We start from the raw sequence: 12,558 nt of genomic DNA on the forward strand, positions 1-12,558 counted from the left end.
CTTTGATTTTGGAGAGTCTACAGTAGGAGCGAGTAGAGAGTAGCCACTCAGAATGCCTTTCTCTGCACCATTGCTTTCTGAACACAGACATTTAAGAAGAGCCCTGTTGGATCAGACATAGACCTATCCAGCCCAGCATTCCCTTTCACAGTGGTCAACAAGATGCCTATGGGAAGCTCACAAGCAGGGCATGAGACCTATGGCATTAACCTCTCAGGATCCTCAGCAACTTCCTCAAAGGCATTCTGGGAAATGTGTTTCATCTGGTAAGCAGTAGATGTTGTGGAAGCAACATATTAAATACAAACAAAATTGGGCCCTGACCCATTGGAACCCATTTTTATCCATGCTGACACATTAAAATGTGTCCAGATGCTTGTGCCTTTTATAGGCTATAATGTTTCAGGTGCAGAAGGAATAGAAAACATTGTGCTCCTCGCTGGAGATACCTGCATAATTCAAGGTGTAGTTTAGGGAAAGAATTGAGTGCATGCTGGTTTACCATAGGCATCTTGTTGACCCTTGTGAAAATGGGATGCTGTGCTAGATGGGCCATTGGACTGAATCAGCAAGACTCTTCTCACATTCTTAAGGTATCAGCCTGGATAGCTCAGTTGGTTACAGTGTGGTGCTGATAATGGCGAGGTTGCAAGTTCGATCCCCTAGCTTCCTAAGAGAACCAAGCTGCACATTTCACAGGCAACCACAGAGAGAGAGGTGGGGGAGAGAACTCTTATATATCATTCACATGTTTTTTTATCCATGGCAATTGCAATGTTGTCAACACAACTCTACCTTCTATATAATTTCACCATGGTTACAATTGTCAACCCCACCTAAGCAATGTAGTCACTATACTTCCTTCAGCCACCCATCTGGCGATGAAAGAGCCTGTAGACTTGGCAAAGATCCCTGTTTTACGAATCTGCATCCTTTCTTCCTTTCCTCTGCAATAACACCAAGCCAAATTTTAACTGGACAGAACCCCAGTGAAATCGCTAGAGTTTCATTAGACAGGTTCCCCCCCCCCCACCGCTCCCATTATGCAAGCCACCTGGAACTATATAGCTTAACATTCTCTTTTATTGTCACCAGTGGAGATGCAGAGGAAAAAGAGAAACATTTGAAGCAAGCAGATAAAATAGAACAGTTTCAGGCCTATTAATCTCTCCACCCGCCCCACATTGTGAAAAGTGACAGTCCAACTCCACCAGGGTTTCCCTGCCTTATCTCACTCCAGTCTCAGCCAGTATTCAATTGTCTTTTGCATATGCATCAGCCCTAAAGAGCCAAGAGCTAACGAAATGAACAAAACTGATAACCCAAGGAAATGCTCTCACCATCTTCTTCCCAGAAATATGTAGTACTGAGGCGGCAAGTGAATTTTTGTAACACTTCAAAATATTAATGCTCTGCCAAATATATATATATATTGCAAAAAGAACCCTCAAAACACATAACATTAAATACTGTTAAATATTGTGTGTTGCGTGCCTGATATTCTGAGATGTTGATATCCGCTGCATCACAGGTTTGAAATATTATCAAATACAGTTTGCTACTTTATATTTATAAAATATATATTGTTTTATTGTTTATCTTAATGAACATCTATATTTTAATGGGATTGTTTCATTGTGTATTTTAATTATGGATGTTTATATTTTACTGTCTGTGCAACTGGTTTCTGCATTTTGCAAACTTATTAGAAGCCTACTTTGGCATTAATCAGTACATTCATTAATGTCAAAACAATATTCGCCATATTATATTACATAAGATTCGCAGATAGATGTCAGATACTGCCAAAAACTGCCACACAATGTTTGTTGTCAAACATTGTAAAATACGCCATGTCACCTGTTAGATACTGGTCAAATATTGAAATAAGGAATTATATTTTAAATCTGTGTTTTAAATATTTGGGGAAGGAAAACATATGAATGTGAAGAAAGTGTCCATTAGCCTAGGAACTTGTGAAGAGTTTTAAAGGTCCTCCGTTAAGAGGTGAGAACAAATTATGTCTCTCCCTCACTCTGACCACATTTCCACCAGTACAATATGAACATAGATTCTTTGCTTCCTGGCAAAGCAAAAATAATTCAGACTTCTGCTAATTGGAGGGCAGGGCTTTCCACTGTTCAGCTTCTACAGCTTTTATGAGATGGCACTTTCAGGACAGTCATAGATACTTCGCCATCCAGGTGCGATCTGGCTTGAAAGAGGGCTTTCATAGACCAGTGGCCACACATGAGGTGCTGAACAAGCCCTTAACAAGTTTGCCTACACCTCTGAATCATGCCTGAGTCACTTGCCCATGTGCCAAGAACATTCAGTCTTCTCTATGGGGAACAGAGCAAACTCGCTGGTTTACACAAGATTAATTGGGAGGAAAGGTAAGGCGGTGTGTTTATGCCAGCCATGGTTGCCAGTTTATTAAAGTGCCTAAGTCTAGCAACACCTCAGCAATGGCATGAATTTCTTTAAAATAACTTTTATTAGAGTTTATAAAGAGAGATACAAAGATTATTGTCAAATATCTTTTTTGGGGGGTGGTCCAAACCAAAACATTAATCCGGAAGCAGAAAGAAAGAAAGAAGAAAAAGAGAGGAGAAAGAAAAAGAAATGAAAAAAAGAAGAGAGAGAGAGAGAGGAAGAGATAAAGAAAAGGGAATTAAAAGGAATTGAAAGAGAGAAAGAAAAGGAGAGAGAGAAAAGGAAGGAGGTGGAGGAGAAGTTAAGAAGTTAAAGAACTTCCAGTTCTTTGTGTGTCCACTATATATAAACATTATTCACTTCATCCACTCCAGTATAACACCCAACAAACCCACTTTCTATAAATCATTATCCCCATTCCTCAAATCCAAATGTCATTATTTCTTTTTCTTTTTCACACAGAAAGTCCATGTGAGGTTTCCATTTTTTTAGTAAATGTTAACAATGACTTTTCTCTGATTAAACATGTCAATTTCGCCAAGTCCTTCAATTTTAACAACCATTCATCAATTGTTGGTAATGATGATTCTTTCCATCTTTGTGCATATAAAAGCCTCACTGCCCTAATCATATACTGAAGCAAAGCTCCATGATACTTTTCTAACTGTACATCCATATGTCCCAGCAAGAAGATTTCTGGTTTCAAATTAAAAGTTAACCTTCAAAATTCTCTGTGTCAGTGTATGTATTTGTATCCAATATTTTTTGACTTTTTTTACATGTTCACCAAGCATGATAAAAACTTCCCTTCATGTTCTTCACATTTCCAGCAAGTATTTGGGGTAGTTTTATAGATTTTTAAATAATTTCTCAGGAGTATAGATGTAAACCTAGGTTATATACAAAGGTACCCTTATGGATTTCAACACAAGAAGTGTTTCAGAGAAACAGAGGCAGCTACATCTCTATTCACCTTAGTCAGTATGGCCAATGACCAGGGATGGTGGGAACTGGAGTTCAGCAATGTCTGGGGAAGGTGACTCTCAGGGATGTAGTCCAAAAGTATCTGAGGATCCATGGTTGGGGAAAGTTTTGTTTTTTAAAAACAGCAACAGCACTGATACCTAGGAAAACTCGAATCCATTTGCAAAAAACTCACAATGTGTGAGGTGACCATGAGCCTCTATTTATTAACAGTTGCAGTATATGTGAAACAAATGAGCCACCTTGACTTTGATTCCTTACATTAATCCATTTGATGCTAATGGGTTGTTAAATTTGCATGTGTGTACACTGCTATTATGCAGGTGCGCTTGACTTGTGACAGTGAAAGTGCAGATACATTCATTTCTTCCCACGCAGAAAGGAAGAGTGGAATGAAGAGAGGCAAGTGAAAATGGAGAAACTCAATCAATGAATCACCTGAAAACTCAGTCTTGGTAATTCAGGTAGTGGACCTTTCCCCTCCTTTCCTTTCCTTAGAAAAAATATAAACATAGTGTCTGTTTCACACTGAAAGTTGTGCTGGTCCAGGACAAAGTGTCACCTTTTGGAAATTGCACCCGAACATCAACTCAGTGCCTTTCAAATCCCTAACTTATTCTAGCAACTGAGCCATCCTCAAAAAGGCATCAGCTCACATAATGTTTCTTTTCTAGATATCATCTGATGCATGATTCACATGGCTGTATCTCAAATATTCATTTTCACATAATAGCACATCTCTCAACACACCCATTGAATGAATGTGAAGGCTTATGACATAATAATCTGGTGTCAGAGACGATAACCTACCTAACCTGATTAGGAGTGCATATATGGCTGAATACTGATCTAATCAGGCTATAAATAAAGGGTGTGCCAGTATTCTAGCTAAGCTGCTTATGGCCAGAAGGTTACATTGCAGGATCACTGCCATTCAGGGACACTGCACAGCAGATCATGACTTTATTGCAGCTGTTCTGCTCAGGTTGGCTTTCTTCCATTCTCTCAGATTGCTATCATTGCAGGTGATGTGTGAGCTGAAACAGCAATCCTCGGACCATTGGACCACAGTCGTGCTATTTTCTGGACTTGGTTGTGCCATTTATTGTAGTTGACACTATGCAATCGAATATGTGAACCAATAGACCTTGATGAAAACTACCATGTTTGCTTCAATACTTTCATTATTCCCCATGGGAAAAGCTGAGCCATGTGGGAAGAGCCACACTAGAATCAGAGTTCAGCTCAGGAAGAGATTGTGAGCAGGATTCTTCCCATCTGATCCCAATCTTACTTTGGGATGACTACAGTCTAACATCACTAATGGAGCCTTGGAGAAAAGTAAAAGTGAAGCCATGACACTTCTGCAAACATAAGCATTTCAGGTGATACATATTTGTGTTGTCTGATGGTCCGCAGCTGCCTTTTCACACCTGCAAGTCCCTCTTTGATGCTGCAGTCACTGAAGGAGAGGTATGCATGTGTGAATCAGTCCCTGGGGTTTTTCCACACTCCAGTTTAAAAGCAGATTAAGAGATTGTACCATGATTAACACTTCTCCTTGTGTATACACTGTGCAAGGCTGCTGCTTGTGATTGTGGCCACCAGCATGATAAATGATGTATGTGGCTGTGTGTGTGCATGTGTAGCCATTGATGTTCAAATAAGAACACTGTAAATCATATAATCGCTTAATAACTTTGCCTCCTTGTCAGAATGCTCCTCCTGTCAATTACACAGAATTGCCTCCTTGACAGATAGCTTCTGTCAATTACACAATGAACTATCAGTTTGATTTCATTGCCCGCTAGTTCTCTACAGCCGCCCTTGGGCTAGAACTTCCATTCCACTCTCCCTTGCCATTGCAAATGAAGCACATATGTGTGCTGTTAGCAGTGAGCAGCTTTCATTAGATGGTGCACACAAACACAATGAATTAACTTGTGTGTGGACTACCTCCTTAAGTGCAGCCTAACTCTGAGACTCTCTGATCCCTCTCCGCCTTGAAGGAACCCTGCTGCAAGCCTCTATGACCAGCCCTGCCAGGAAGCTGTATATTATCTTTCAAATAAATCAGTTGGGTTATGAAAACCTGTGCAGAGCTGGCATATGAGGGCACGGTGCCTAAATAGAAGTTTGCAGATGATTCTGCCCAGTGTGATTCATAGTTAATAAAATCATATCCATGAAAGATGGCTTGGCATGAATAGTTAAAATCATAGTTCAAATTGTGCAACTACAACTCATTACGAACAGAGGAAATATTGAGGAACTGATCAGGGATTTGAAGGACTTTCCAAGCCTAGATAGAGAAGGAAACTGCTATGGATGCCCTTCCCTTGCTTCAAAGAAACTTTCCCATTTTAATTCATTTGTTCTGAATAGCAAAAAAATTCTGATCATTTATTTCTTACGTGATATAAGAAGGCAGAGGAAATTTACTATCCTACACATGTCTACCTAGAAGTTAGTCCCACTTAACAGTGTGCTTGCATTATAAGATTAAAAAAAACTGCTCCACAGGTTTCGATTTCTTAATAGTGGCCCCCTCATGCTAAAGAATGACGACAGACAGCATCCGTTCCTGTGCATGGAGATTAAGATGCAGAGTTGTTAAGAATCAGTGGGTGAGTTTCCTGCCCACTCTTGGGAAGTATCATAAGGGACAGCTGCTTACCCTCCAACATTTCTCCATTGAAAATAGGGACATGCTAAGGAAAAGTGGGGCATTTTGGGATCAAATCAGAAACAGGGATGGCTTCTGTAAATCCAGGACTGTCCCTGGAAAATAAGGACACTTGGAGGGTCTGCAGATCATAGAACAGAATCATAGGATTGTAAATTGGAAGGTACCCCAAGTCCAACCCCTTGCAATGCAGGTATCTCAACTAAAGCATCCATGACAGATGGCCATAAATCTATGCCAGTTTTTCCATAATAGCTGGTAAATAGCTGCCTGGCCAGCAGTTACCAATTAAAAGAAATACAACACAATCCTAAGTGTGGTAGTCATCTTACTCAGAGCAGACCTACTAAAATTAATGGCCTAATTTCACTAGGGTACTCTGACTAAAACTTCTTTGGATATAATCATATGTACGGTATGTTTACTCTGAAGTTCCACTTGGTTCAACAGATCTTTGTTCATCAGGCAACAACATTTGGCACTTTGGACTGCAATCCTATGTACATTTACCATGGAGTAAGCACACAATAGGACTTGCTAAACAGACTAAACATAGAATAGGATTTCCACCCTGAAATGTGTGTGCATTGTCTGCGCTGACTTCATGCATATCTGTGCTTAAGCACCAAGAAAACAAATGCTTTGGGGGTTGAAAATAGACAGTTGGGCAGTTTGCAGGATGTCTGTGGGCTGATTCAGTAGTCCGGGATTGCCTGTGAATTTCTAAGATGAGGGAGGGATTCCTGAAGACGGCTTGCGTGGGCAAGGCTGATATGTCCTGACATGTTCATTACCTCAGTCCTGGAAGGAAAACTACCGCCTACATAGCAGGGCTGCTGCACCTCATCTTTCCCAAGCTGCTTAAGAGACTTGGCTAGCTTGGAGGCAACCCCTTGCAAAATAAGATTCCTCCAGCAAGGCTTTATCTCAGTGTGTGACAGATTAAGTGACTTTATATATAGCTCCCCTTAACAAGGTGAGATGAGAAAACACCCTCCCCATCCCAACAAACTGATTCTCTCCTGGTGCACAGCGAGGCAAAATAATTAGGGCACTAAGCGTCCTTCTAAATTTGGGAGTCATTGCCTAGTATTATGCAGCTATTTTCAATGGCTTGAGGATGGAAGGAAAAATCAGGGTTTCAGTCTAATTGGTTTAGAGTTGAATGGCATAGCGCTGCTGGCAATGTAAATAACCATTGCCAATTCATTTGCTTAAGAAAGGGAAAAAGCAGTGTCCTCAAGGTACACTTTGAAGTAAGGAAGTTATGAGCCTTTATATTCCTCCACCACCCTTCTTTTCTTCCTGTGTTTTCCTTGTGTGCTTTGCCGCATTAGGACATTTCATTCCCATGAGACTTAGCAAATCTTCTCACCACTACCTGGGAAAATAAATTCATTGCGATGAAGATTCTAGGACTTCTTGCGCATTAAGAGCATACATACCTTTTCTTTCTTTCTTTCTTTCTTTCTTTCTTTCTTTCTTTCTTTCTTTCTTTCTTTCCAAAGAAAAGATACTGGGTAACCCAGGGTTATGAAAAAGATGCTTTAAATGGTTTGGATCATTGCCTTATGGAGCTTCCAGATCAAACATTGCCTAAAATTCCTGTTCTTCTGCTGACGTGTAGAGACCAAACAGATGGGGAAATCAGTGGGGATTCCACTGGTTTTAGTGGGTCTACTCTGAGTATGACTAAGCTGGATACCACCTATGGTCTCCCATAAAGATTGCACAGATAGGTTGCAAGAAAAGGAAAAGATGGGTTGCAAGAAAAGGTTGCAACAGATAGGTTGCAAGAAAAGAAATAAACCTGTGACAGTGTACTGGAGTAGAAGGTGGATGGACTGGACTTCTTAGAAAATTGGTTCTGCATTTCATTAATTTCTACAAGAAAGAAAGAAAGAAAGAAAGAAAGAAAGAAAGAAAGAAAGAAAGAGTACGGATTCATGTTTTTAGCAGCCACAGCTACAATGCAGCTGTTTGTCATGTAGTATAGAAATCTGCTGGTTACAGTGCTTTAGACTATAACATCTTACCATATTCCATTTGGTTTCAGTTATATATGGAGTGCTTAATCTTAGGGCAGGTTCACATATCACATGTTTGAGCATGACTGCAGCATCCAGTGGTGACTTCTGTCTGTGAATAAGGGCCCCAGTCTTCTTACTGAGCATTCATGGTTATTTGTGCTCATGATGGTACTGAGGTGCATATAGGCAATCCCACTTTCATTACTCCTTGTGCCTGAAAAAGTTTTGGAGAAGACATGCTGCTTCACTTCCAGTTAATGCACATCCAGTGGTTTCCAGCTGAAATCCTGTAATTTTGCATGCCACAAATGTTCTGGGATTGCTGTGTGTGTGTGTGTGTGTGTGTGTGTGTGTGTGTGTCCCACTTTGGCTGCACTATAATGCAACAGCACCGATGCAGTAGCATTAGGGAAGCATTACAGAAAAACGAATAAAGTGGAATGATGTGTAGATTGCCACTAGTATAAATCTGCCACTAATGTACTATTAAGCAGTGATTTCTAAAGACTTACCTCCAGGCACCACTCATTTCAGAATGCCTGTTAGGTAACATGAAACATTTTGTGTGTGTACTGTTTTCTCCTTGGAATGAATGTGCTGCTTTTAAAACCTACCCCATAAGAATGGAAGGGTTCAGCACTGAATGCCAGACTGCAAAAGGCAACATGATGTAACCTTGCTAAGTGAGGAATGCAAGCCTTAACTAAAATTTCAGGAAGAATGTGAAGAATTCTGCTCTGGAATTCCAGAAAAAGGAACGGCATGTTGAGCTTCGAAGATCATGTTTGTAAAGGGTGGCAAACAAATAATTGGAGGAAAGGTGAAAGATGCACTTTGCGGTCAGCTTGCCCTTACAATATCTCACAAGAACACCGGGCTTTGTTTATTATCTCTCGTTCATGTTGGTCAAGGCATGCCAGCAACCTCAAGTGCCTGTATCAGACTTTACTGCTGTGCAATCAAAGAATGTACAGAACACTTGAGACTTACACGCTATGAAAAAAAATGTTATGTCATAAAGGTAAATAATAATGAAAAAGGTGTGTTAGCTTTGGCTTGCAACACAATAGCAGAGTTACCAGCTATCACAAATGCTGCCCCATCTGGCAGTCATAGAATATGACAACTGGTTCTAAACATCTCAGGGTTCATCTGAACATGCAGATCCTTTTACTTCTTAGTGGTGGAACCATTTTGCTTTCCAAATTGTCGGCATGGCCCGTTTGAGTTCAGTATTAGAGGGAGTTAGCCCTGAGTGCTCACTGGAAGGACAGATCCTGAAGCTGAGGCTCCATTGCTTTGGCCACCTCATGAGAAGAGAAGACTCCCTGGAAAAGACCCTGATGTTGGGAAAGATGGAGGGCACAAGGAGAAGGGGGCGACAGAGGACGAGATGGTTGGACAGTGTTCTTGAAGCTACCAGCATGAGTTTGACCAAACTGTGAGAGGCGGTGGAAGACAGGAGTACCTGGTGTGCTCTGGTCCATGGGGTCATGAAGAGTTGGACACGACTAAACAAAGAAACAACGAAACAATTTGAGGGAGTAAAAAAACAAGGCCCAACAATTTTAGAGGCTCTTGTTTTGCTTATGGCTATCCCAACTGCATTATTCACACCTGGCCATGTAAATTTATATGAATATGGTCAGTCAAGTGTTTATTACAGCCAGCTAACCAATAGGAGTATAGGAGTATATGAAGCTGCCTTATACTGAACTGGGACAGTGCTGGGACAGTGTTGTCAACTATACCTTGACTTTTTTCTGGGTTTCAGACAGGTCTTTCTGCAGCTCTGCATGGAGATGCCAGGGACTGAAGCTGGAACTTCCCGCATGCACAAGATTAGCTTTGAGAGTATATGGCCATTGGGCTAGGTGGAATGGACATAGCAGTGGGTGAGTCAATTTTTCTTCAAACCTTATTTTTATTTCTGCATTTGGGTGCCCATCCTCTGTGATAAGCATTGTACCTGCTCCAGCCAAGCCATTATTTGTGTTGTTTTAAAGCTTTGGGGTGGGCTCCCGTTGCTCAGTCCTAGCTCCTGCCAACCTAGCAGCTGCCAGAAAGCACTCCAAAAAAGTGCAAGTAGATAAATAGGTACCGCTTCGGTGGGAAGGTAAATGGCGTTTCCGTGCGCTGCTCTGGTTTCGGTGTTCCGTTGCGCCAGAAGCGGCTTAGTCATGCTGGCCACATGACCCGGAAAAACTGTCTGCAGACAAACGCTGGCTCCCTCAGCCTATAAAGTGAGAAGAGCTCTGAAACCCCAGAGTCATCTGCGACTGGACTTAACTGTCAGGGGTCCTTTACCTTTTTAAAGCAATCTCCATGAATATGAATCCAAAGAGGTTAAAATGTCTGCCAGCCACAAACATGTGTGGATTAATGTATTTACTTATGTACAGTGGCTATTTTTACAGCTGTGTATTAGATTATGTGAGGGCATTAAAATGCAAAACAACAGGAGATGGATATAGACTCCTTTGAAGTGCAGAAGGTGAAGATAACATGAGTCATAAAGTGAAGAAGGAGAACTAATAGCCTGTGCTGTAATGATTGATGGACACTCCGAAACAGCATCCTTTAAGGTTATAATTCTGTTTTAGAGTCCTAGAGACTCTTGTCACATCTCAGGGACTGCAGTTTCCTTGTTAGAACTCAGAGTTATGCTTTTGAGTCATATTATTGGATTTCTCAGCTGGAATGTAGGTGGAACATACCGTTAATTTATTTGTATACCATCTCGGTCTTACAAAATTGCCAAAAGGGCATTAAATGTTTTTGGCTTACTTGCACATGCCAAGCTATTGAGAGGCTGGATGACAAATGACAGCTTGATTTTGGGCCCAGAATAGCAGAGTCAATATGGGAAACAAGTCCATTTATTACAATAAAAATGTGTGCATTTAAATTCTAGCTTTTAAGGTTTTTTATGTGCTGCCCATTAAGCTGATTGGAAATGGTATCCAAAAAATATATTCAACAATACTTTGCCTGAAACTTTCACATCCTTCACCCAATCCCCACATTTTGTCCTGTGTTTGTCTGATGCAGAAGTGATTGCCATGTAGGGAAAATGTCATGTGTGAAGTAGCCTTAAAACCCAATAATTCAAATACCAGAAATATTTAGGAGATAACTTAGCCGTATCTGTGTTGTTCATAAATAAAAGGGCATCATTTTGTAGTGCTGGCAACCTGGGGTTTTCATGAATGTTTTATTTGGTCTGAGAATAATGTTACCTCTGATTTGCAGTAGATAATATTGGTATTTTAAAACTACATCATTACAATGGTACACAATTCCAAACGGCCAAATCTATAACCGAGAGTTGCAAAGCCAACTGTCTCATGGACATAATTAAAGTAATATATGGGGCTGTTTAATACAGGAATTTAGGTCACTACGAGCCACATGATCGAATACTGCATAATTATAAGCTAAATCTCTGCATGGAGTGTTGCCACGCTGTCACAATGCTTGCTAATAAGCATACTGTTTACTATACTGACAGGAGCGTAATTCATGCAGCCATTAACCCACTAATTTTGAGGCAGAAGAGCCTCTGGGAAATGGTGGTATTTTTCAAACTCCAGTAATCAAGGCAGATTCCTTAAAAAAAAAAAAAAAAACTGTGGTGGGGGGAAGGGGGAGGGGTCAGGGAACAGGCTCACCAAGATTATTCTGTTCACCTATGAAATTGTCAAACTGCGCACCATCATGACAATGCTTCCTGGGACATCTTGGCATGCCTCTAAGGACACATGAAGCTACCACCCAGCTAAAGCTAAGTCAGTCCCTGGCAGAAGTCTTTCTTGTATGCCACCTCCTCAAGTTCCATGGTGGAAGAAAGCTGAGATATATATGTAATAAAATAAATAAATCAGCATAGCCACATAGTCAGAAGCCTTCACAAGGTACATGGAACCCAAAGTGACAACCATCATGGAGGTGGAGCAACTGTGTGCTTAAATGACTTGTTACATGTTAAAGGTACTTGTTCAAGGACCCAAGTCTGATAAGAAGATGCTATATTCTTCTCTGTGATGCCATTCTGCTTCCTGGATTCTTCAGTATATATGTGGCCAGAGAGATAGTGCCCATCAGAAATGAGAAGAACTTATCAGGATTGCTGCATAATCTTTATTTTCTTACTGATACTGGTAAATGTACAGTCAGCAGCTTTTAAGACTTGTACTTCAGGAAGATCATGCTCGATAAACCTTCATGGGTGGCAGATGAATTTGGGAACGTATCTTGCATTTCAGGATTGTGTGTTCTATATCAGTAAGCTCCTTCACAAAGAAAGTGACATTTATGAACTTATTTCCCACCTTCAGGAAAGCTGAGGAATTAAACCTGCAAATTAAAAGGAGCTATATTTTTTGTTATACCTTCAGATTACAAAAGATTTTAGTTACTCAC

General features: G+C 40.7%; 1 long non-coding RNA gene across 1 annotated transcript in view; it reads left to right on the forward strand.

Annotated features, from left to right (window-relative positions):
• The window catches only part of LOC308473934, a 391,929-nt gene that overhangs the window by 357,409 nt on the left and 21,962 nt on the right, over positions 1-12,558 (forward strand). The gene's annotated exons all lie outside the window — the stretch shown is intronic.

Source organism: Podarcis pityusensis (genome assembly GCF_964106645.2).
Source record: "Podarcis pityusensis genome assembly, chromosome: 3".
Lineage (NCBI taxonomy): Eukaryota > Metazoa > Chordata > Lepidosauria > Squamata > Lacertidae > Podarcis > Podarcis pityusensis.